We start from the raw sequence: 9,658 nt of genomic DNA on the forward strand, positions 1-9,658 counted from the left end.
ACACACACACACACACATATACGTATACGTATATGTATATATATATGTGTGTGTGTGTGTGTGTGTATGGCATGTGTGTGTGTGTTAGATTTATTTATTTATGTATACAGTGTTCTGCCTGCATATATACCTGTGTGACAGAAGAGGGCACAAAATCTCATTATGGATGGTTATGAGCCACCATGTAGTTGCTGAGAATTGAATTCAGGACCTCTGGAAGAGCAGCCAGTGCTCTTAACCACTGAGCCATCTCTCCAGCCCCTCTTTGTACTGTTTTTTTTGTTTGTTTGTTTGTTTGTTTTTTTTTGCAATAAGCTGCCAAGCAGTTGAACAAGCTAGCTGTATTTCCCACTGATGGAAGAAGTTACAATATAGAATGAGATAGTTAGGCTTGGTGGTGCACATCTTTAATCCTAGCACTCTGGGGCCTGGAGTAGGAAAATGGATTAAGAATTTGAGGTCAGCTAGGCAGTGGTGGCGCACGCCTTTAATCCCAGCACTTGGGAGGCAGAGGCAGGTGGATTTCTGAGTTTGAGGCCAGCCTGGTCTACAGAGTGAGTTCCAGGACAGCCAGGGCTATACAGAGAAACCCTGTCTTGAAAAACCAAAAAAAAAAAAAAAAAAAAAAAAAAGAATTTGAGGTCAATATTAATATGAGCTCCTGGTTTGGATGCTTTATTTAGAAAAATCTACGGTGAATTTAGTATTACCAGTAATAGGTATCAAATGGATATCATGTTTCTTCTAACATGATTCATTGCCACTGTAAATTTTATAACTAACATGATATTATGTGTATTTGGCATGACACTCGAGATGGCTCCTTACCCTTAAACTCTGAACCTCCTTCCAATAATTTGAATAGGATAACGAGCATCAATTTGTTGTTCCAAATGCCTATCTAAATCCTCTTGTATATCAACACATTAGTAACATTTTTTGCTAAATGATTAACAAAAGTAGCTGCCTTAACTTCTTGTGTCAAAGCAATTGCAGAAGCAGTGGTGCTAGCAATTAATTTAATTAAGCAATAATCAAGCCCACTATTCTCTTGCTTCTGCTTAAAGCCTGACTCATCTCTTCCAGTACTTGCAAGCTATTTTTAGAATACCAAGGTTCTGTGATACTCAGGACACTAAAACAAAAGCTCGTTGATAGACCTCCGTAACTGACATGCCGAATTTCAAAACACAAACACAATTAGAAGGTGTACAATCAATGCAACTTACATTAAATACTGTAGAAGAAACAAAAGTAATTTTAACTTGACAATTAAAAGAGCCTTAACACATGTGCTAACACCTGTTTGAAATCCAGATCCTGCCCCAACTTTATCTCTTGCTAATTTAACATCATAGAGAACTGCAGCTAATTTCCATATATGTCTCTGAAAATGTCCAGAACCAGACTTCCAAATGAAGGCTGTTATTTCCAATATTGAATTGATTTCTAGGCCAGTCCATGATTGAGTCTGAATAACTGGTCACATTTAATAACAACAGTAGAGTCATTATAACTTCTCTTTTTGATTCTCTGTTCCACAAGGTCTAAAAACTTGAGGCAAGGCAGCTTGTCCCATCAGGGGTATAGGTAAGCAATGGTGGGTCGGGAACTTCTGTCCAATACAGCTTCTCAGTCACCATTGTCAGGGAACTCAGCAAGCTCACAGGTCAGCATCATTCTTTGTCCAGGCATCAGCATGTCTCACCCATTGCTCTGGCGGCCACCATGCTCCTTCATCATCCTGTAGAAAAAACACAAACACGCCCTCTTCCCCACATTTAATACCTCATCTGGATCATGCTTTATGCCAGTAAGTGGATCCTTCCCTTTCACCTATGCATATAAGTATGCCTAGTTGTAGAGTGCTGTAGACACTCAGCAGAAAGTTCCTTGGCATTCAAATTTTTTAAAAAAAATTTAAAATAAAAGATAAAAAGAACATGATTTAAATAAATTTGTAGTGTACAGGAATATATCTCCCCCTTTTTTATTTTATGAAGATATTGTTTTAAAGTTCCAAGGGCCCATCCCACAGTCTCTTGTCCTTGACAATTATAAGGAATCCCTGTCACTTGAGGACACAGCATCATTTTAATAAATCATGAAAAGATATAAAAACAAACCCAAACTAAAGGAATCCCCAGAGTAACTTAGTTATAACCTTTAAAAATATCAAGAGTCATAATCCAGACAGTATATGCCTGTAATCCTAGAACCCTAAAGATTTAGGGAAAAGGAATATAAATTCAAACCAGCCTAAACCAAGTGTTTGTTACAGGATATTTGAACCTGTTTCTAGTTAGGGTGTGGCTCGACCCTTAGCACATACCTTTAATCTGGCTGGAAGTCACACATGCCTTTAGTACTCCTTTAATCCCAAACAATGAAAGTAAAGTTAGTTTATAAAAGGAAGCACCCATGTTTGAATATGATGTCTAATAAACTTGCAGAAAAAGGTGACAACATCAGAGAAAGATTTGACAGAATAGGATATGCCCAACTCTCAAAAGAAAAGAGAGGAAAGGAAAGCTACTTAAGGGAGAGACAGACAGTACAGGAGGAAGAGAGTACAGCACAGGAATACAGTAGAGTTCATGGAGAGCAGTGCAGTAGAGTTGAGAGGGAGAGTAGAGCAGCACAGAGGGAGAAGGAGGCAGTGTTACTGGGAGAGTTTTACAGAGACAGATTGAAGAGAGAACAAGCTAGACATAGGTAAAGACAAAATAAGCAAGAGCATGAGAATGAGCCAGAAGACTAGAAAGATTGCTAGAGTTAGTTTGAGGTCAAGCAAAGGTATTCAGAGGCGTAGAGAAAAGCCAGATTGAGTAAGTCGGCTGGGAGAGGAATTTGAGGCCAGAACAGTTGAGTTGAACCAGCCAGCTAGAGTTCAGAAAGAACAAGAAAGGCTAAGCTTACTCAGCAGCAAGTCTGAGAGGCTGAAAATTTCTAGGCCTAGATTAGATTGTACAGAGGCCAGATGCTTCCAGGACTAGGTCTAGGTTAGCAGACAGAGGCAGTAAGCCTCCCTAGACAACAGTTACAACTGGAGAATAAAAGTTACTTTTACAGCCAAGTAACAGGATTCTGTGGGCCACAAAAGCTAAATTCATCAAACACAAGGAAAGAGTGAGGGACTAGTGTGGACTAAGAAGACTTCAGAGAGTATTCTAGCTTGCCTTCTATTGCTGCAGTAAACACCGAACCAAAAACAACTCGAAAGGGAAAAAAGTTTATTTCATCCTACAGCTTATAGCCCACCATGTACAGAAGTCAAGGCAGGATCTCAAGCAGGAACTTGGAAGTAGAACTCAAGCTGAGACCATAAGATTTACTGGCTGCCTCCTCATGGATTGCTCAGCTTGCTGCTTCTTCTTTTTAAAAAGAGATTATAATGTAATTACCCTTCCCTTTCCTCCCTCCAAACCCTGTCATATATTCCTCCCTCTATCCTTCAAATTCATGGCCTCTTTTTTTAAAACTAATTGTAACTGCATGCATATATGTATATGTGTATACACATATATTCTTAAATATAATCTGCTTGTTCCATACACTGCTACCTGTATATATGTTTTCAGGGTGATCATTTATTTGGTACTGGACAACCAGTTGGTGTGTTCTTCCCTCAGGAAGGCCATTTCTCCTATTTCTAACTTTCCTTGGTTGCATATAGTTCTTTGTGTAAGGTTGAGGCTTCATGGGCTTTTTTTTTGTCCAGTTTGGCATCCTGATCAGTGTCATTCTTGTTCATCTCATATATGGACAGTTGTGTTGGTGAGACTTAATGGGTGTAGCTTCTGATATTACTAGGAGAGTCACAGCAAACTCCCCAACTTTCTGCTCTTACAATCTTTCCGTCTTCTCTTCCAAAATATTTCCTGAGCTTCAGGTGTGGGAACTGTTTTGTAGATGTATTTATTGGGACTGGGCTCTACCTCTCTGCATTTTGATTGCTTGTGGTTATTGGAGGAGAATCTACTGCCACTACTTTACTAAACTAGCATAATCCCTAACAACGATCTATAAGCACTTGTCCTTATACCCACAAGTATGTGTAATCTTCACCCATCATCAACAGATCACCCTCTCTTTGCAACAGATGGAGACCATTACAAAAAACCTCAGTTTGCTTTTTAATAGTAACTCAGAACCACTTACCCAAGGCTGGCACCACCCACAATGGGCTGGGGCCTCCCTATATCAATCTTTAATCAAGAGAATGCCCTCCAGATCTTCCTGTAGGCCAATCTTACAGGCATTTTCTCAGTTAAGTTCTCTCTTCCCACATGACCCCCAGCTTCTGTCAAGTTGGAAAAAAACCCAACCAGCACAATTGAGAGGTGTGATGACTAGATATAACTTTCATGCCCTGTATAGTGGTTTTGTGTGTGTTAGACAGGGTCTTATTATGCAGTCTAGCTGGCCTGGAACTCACTATGTAGACCAGGCTGGCCTCTGCCTCCTGAGTACTGGGATTAAAGGCACCAACAACCATGCCCCACTTATTTTTCTTTTGGGTTTGCCTATTACAAATATTAAGACAACTGTAAGTTTCAAATTAGGCCATTTATTATCATGCCACCAATATTATAGTCTCTGTGTTTATACTTTGGATATGTAATAGAATATCTTTGTTTAAGGAGAAACATGCATCTGAATGTTTAGTTATAGATAAGTAGTTACATAAAGTGAGACAGGGAGAGAAATAATGTGGCAAAATATTAAATGTTTGCAGGATCTGGATGACAGCTGTACTAAGTAGGTACCATCCCATACTATGGCATATGTTTTCACTCTTTTTGTGGTGTTTGGTCTTTTTAGAGAATGTCTCACTATATAGCTCAGGTTGTCTTCTATTGAGCTACTTCTGCCTCAGCCTTCCAAGTGTAGGGTTACAACATGTGCTACCACACCCAGCCTGTTTTCATTCTTCTAACGGTAGCTTTTGTTGGATCTGATTGCTTATTTTAAGATAAGCAATTAGTGGGGCTGGAGTGAGAGTTCCGTGGTAGGATATCTGCCCAGGAGTCAGAAGGCCTTGGGTTTAATCCCTGGCCCCATGAAGAAAGAAACAAACAAAAACCCAACAATAAATGACTCGTCTGATCTTTGACACAACTACCCATTATTTGAAAAAGAAGGGGAAAGCAAACTTATCTAAAGAAACACTGGCTGGAAAGTTTAGAATCTTGATCTTGTGACACTGGATAAGCCATATAGACCTTTCTTCTTGTCTTTAAGCTTTTAATTTCTTGATTCATAAAAATAGTGAAAATGGGACAGCAAAATGGCTCAGCAGGTTAAAAACTCTTACCATGCAAGCCTGATACTGAATTTGGTCCCTAGGTCCCATGATGGAAGGACATTTCTATGTATATGAATCCACAGTCACACATATTTCTCAAGTACAAACACACCCAATAACAGTACATTTAAAGCCTTATAAAATGTTAAAAACAAGAAAATGTAGTATTTTGTAAGTATCACATGAAAACAATGTAAGAAGGCAACTTGATAGTTACATTCATTAAACTTAATAGTACAATTTGATATTATCCTATATAGGGCTAGAGAGATAGCTCAGTGGTTAAGAACATTTGATGTACTTACAGAGAACTAGGATGCAGTTCTCAGCAGCCACAGGACAGCTCAAAACCATCTGTGACTCCAGGTCTAGGCAATCTGATGTCCTCTCCTATCTCTCCGGGTACCAGGCATGCACATAATATACATTCACACAGGCAAATCATTCATATTCATAAAAATAAATAAACATCTCAAAACTATATATTAAGATGTCAAATGACCATCTCCCTAACCCCAATAAACAAGGAGTCAACTCTAGGACATGACTCCAAACACTGGATTGTGACGACAAATGCTAGGTCCAGTTTCTTCATAATCCTTTTTGGTGTGGCATACTTGGTAGAACTCAGGCGTGGAAGCCAGCATTGACCCTCCAAACCAGACTGCATACCACTGCATGTGGTGTGTAATAACTTGTACATCAGTAGGCTTGGGCTTCAATCTACCATCGCTCAGCTCCTCGCTTAACTTCAGCCTGGCGTCTACAGTTCTCTTCAAATCTCTTTGCAAACGACATCCAAAGTCCCTGAACATGGTTGAACCACCAGAGAGGACAATGTTCTTGTAAAGAGGACGCCGGACATCAATGGGGCAATTCTGAATGACTTCATCTACACCTTCTGAGATAGGTTGTGTAAAATCTGGGTTAGCAAACTCTGGATGGAAAAAGATCTCGGGTCCCAGGAATCGCTCATAGCCAACGTCAATGGAGAACTCTTTCTTTGAGATGGCGTTGACTCCGGTGTACTGTTTGATCCACTTTGACCCATCAGTGTCATACTTGTTAAACTCTTTTACTAAATCTGGACAGACATAACTGTAGCATTCCTTCACTGCTTTCGCAGTTTCCAAGGACTGTTCAGGAGGAATTCCTACTTCTCGGTCTCGCAGCAGTTGCTGAATAAACTATGTTATCTCTTCCTGCAATTGGAATGTGTTTAATACAGCTGCCGATAACATATCCTTCAGCCACAGGAATGACATGAGTGACTCCATCTCCACTGTCTATTACTGTACCCGTCAGCGTCCGCTCTCCTACTTGTCTTGAGGTCCAGGATGCAGCTACGGCAAGAACAGCCTGCACAGCAATGTACAAGCCTGGAACACTGAAGGACTCAAACATTATTTCAGCAGTATATTCCCTGTTTTCTGGGGTATTCAGTGGAGGTTCAGTCAAAAGAAAGTGATGATCTTCAGGGTCTGCCCTTAAATATTTAAAAATCACTTGCTCCATGAACCTTCCGTTAAGTCCCAGTCTTCAACTATGCCATGGCGGGTTGGCCACTTTGTTAGGGAGATGGAAATGAGATAATCTTTCTGATGACCTGTTTTTTGTCTGAATGGGTGGTTCTGAGGTTTTTACCCAAACATGATCGTACAGGAATATTTAATGAGTGTGTCAACATGCAGATGTAGAAGAGAGCCAAGACGAGTGTTTTCCTTTAGGTTGAATATTTGAATCTTACGTGTATCAAAAAAGAAATGGGTTTTAGTTCTTTCTGTGCCCTGATATTTTGTATATTATTGACTTCGCCAGTGTGCTGGGCTCTGTGGGTGTGTAGAGAGCTCTGTAATGCCTGATTGGGCACTGCTGAGGGAGCAGTGCCGAAGCTTGTTTATATTTCATACTTTTTTATACTTTGAGGAAAAAAAGTCAAAGAAAAACTGTAGTATTTGAGGGAAACAGTGTGACCAAGGAAAAGATGAATTCAACAAGCAGCCTCATGGGACTTGGCGCACACTCTGGGTTCCAGTTATCTCGAGCTGCTCTACCCCTCCCCAGCCCAAAGGTTCTCTCTGCAAACGCTTGGATCTAAGAAGCTAGTCTCCTGGGTTAGCTGATGCCTGCCCTGCTTTCTGGTTACTTACATTCTGTTTCTTGCTTTAAAAGAAAGACAAGACTGTTGGACCAGTATTGCAATTCTGTAGAGTCGTTTCTTATTAAAACAATAACGTGATTACCAAAATTGGCATATTTAAGGCTTAATGCCATTCTAATAAAGGCAAAAATCTCTTTTTACTACTTGTTTCAGGCTCTTTGATCTCTTTATAAGTTAACTAATACGTCTATTTTCTTCAAATTCTGCAGTAGCTCTTTAAAAAGCACAGCGGTTGGATAGCAAGCTGACTTTTATGTGCTCTGTACAAATAATTGTGAACTTTTTTCTTTTTTTAAAATTTTTTCTTAATTGTCAACTTTTAATATGTTGAGTGCTTTCATTTTGATAACTGGATCTCCATTTGATATTTCATTTGTATAACTCATTTGCAGTCTGGATTTTTTTTTAGTGCCAGTCCCTGACATATCATGAAAAGTTGGTTTTCTTTGCATTTTCAAATATCTGGATCATGAAGAAACGTGATGACAATAAATTAAAACTGAATAAAAAAAAAGATGTCAAATGGCCCGTGAATTCCTGCCCATGATAGATGATGACAAGCTTCTAGAGGGTATTGACTTAGCTCTAGAGACGAGTCACGATATAGAACTAAAGGGAAAGCTTAGTAAACAGCAAAGCTAGCTGAATTCAGTTCATGAGGAGGGAAAGCAATTTTACTTTACTATAAAGTTCAAGGTGATCCAGAAATCTCCAAATGAGAGCCCAAATTCACTGATTTAATGTGATGGTCTTCCAAATAAGGTAATACCCTAATTACATAGCTGCCACATTAAATAGACACACCAGTATATCTTAAAGTGAAGAAACAAAAAGAAAAGCATTTGTAAGAGTAGATAAAAAAAAAAGAATACCTAAGGAGCCAGTGAAGCTGTTTTAGCAGCAAATTGACAAATCAGTAATTGATATCTCAGAGTGAGCTCATCTGTTGTCTCAAGGAGACCTGTTATTGAATTTTCCTGGCGGAGTAGATGTCTATTAAAGATTGGTTCCTAAATGTGGTACATCAGTATATGGAGACTTGTCTTTTCTCACTTTACCCTCAGATTTTGTTAAAGCACATAGTGTAAACAATATGAAAAAATGAGAATCTGTGTAGTTTGGGTTAACTTTTTCTATTATGTTTCTTTGTACATTTTATTATTAACTATGCATCTCACATTCTTTATGTGCATTGGAATTTGGCCTGCATGTATGTCTGTCTGTGTGAGGGAGTTGGATCCATTGGAACTTGAATCAAAGATAGTTGTAAACTACTAAGGAGGTGCTAGGAATTGAACCCAGGTCCTCTGGAAGAGCAGCAAATGCTCTGAGCCATCACTCCAGACCTTTATTATTAAGTAGGAATGTAAGGAAACTGATGTGTGATAAGCATATTTGGAAAAAAAGATAGCTAGTAATTTTGATCTGTTATATGCTACATTGTATATAAATATGTACACATGCATATTATATAGTTTCATTTAACCAGTATCATGCTAAAAATATCTTTCTTTATAAATAAGTGAGAATTTGAAAGGATATTGATTTGTCTGCTTTTTCTCATCTTGTTAATGACGAAGCTAGAAAAAATCTTTTTAAAAATTTTCATAGCCTGTATTATTATATGATACTCTGATGCCCAGTTACTTTAGAATCTTATTTATTACGAGAATAATCAGTGCTATGTGTTGGTTGACTGGCTTTGAGATAGGGTCTAGCAGTATAGGCCAGGCTACCCTCAAACTAATGATCCTCCTGCCTCAACCTTCTGAGTAGTGGAAATACAAGTATATGCTACTGCACTTGTCTCTCCTATCTTTTAAAAAACAGACTTTAAACTGGACATGGTATCACACAGCTATAGTCCTAGCACTTGTGAGACTAAGGCAGGAGGATGCAGAGTCCCAGGCCAGTCTAGTCTACATAGTAAGCCGTTGTGTGAAATAAAAGAAAAAAAGGAAAAGGAAGGGGAACCACAGATATATTAGCTCAGTGGCAGGACACTTCCCTAGTATATATGAAGCTGTGGTTCAATACTTGTCACCATAAGACAGACAGATAGATAGGTAGATAGATAGATGGATGGATGGATGGATGGATGGATGGATGGATGGATGATGGATGGACAATGGATGATGAGTGGGAAGGAAGGAAGGAAGGAAGGAAGGAAGGAAGGAAGGAAGGAAGGA

General features: G+C 39.1%; 1 protein-coding gene and 1 pseudogene across 3 annotated transcripts in view; one reads left to right on the forward strand and one right to left on the reverse strand.

Moving 5' to 3' along the window:
* Nucleotides 1-9,658, forward strand: part of Acer3 (alkaline ceramidase 3) — an 81,610-nt gene that overhangs the window by 48,592 nt on the left and 23,360 nt on the right. The gene's annotated exons all lie outside the window — the stretch shown is intronic.
* On the reverse strand, nucleotides 5,818-6,838 carry LOC114623932 (annotated as a pseudogene).

Source organism: Grammomys surdaster, unplaced genomic scaffold (assembly GCF_004785775.1).
Source record: "Grammomys surdaster isolate TR1022 unplaced genomic scaffold, NIH_TR_1.0 203, whole genome shotgun sequence".
Lineage (NCBI taxonomy): Eukaryota > Metazoa > Chordata > Mammalia > Rodentia > Muridae > Grammomys > Grammomys surdaster.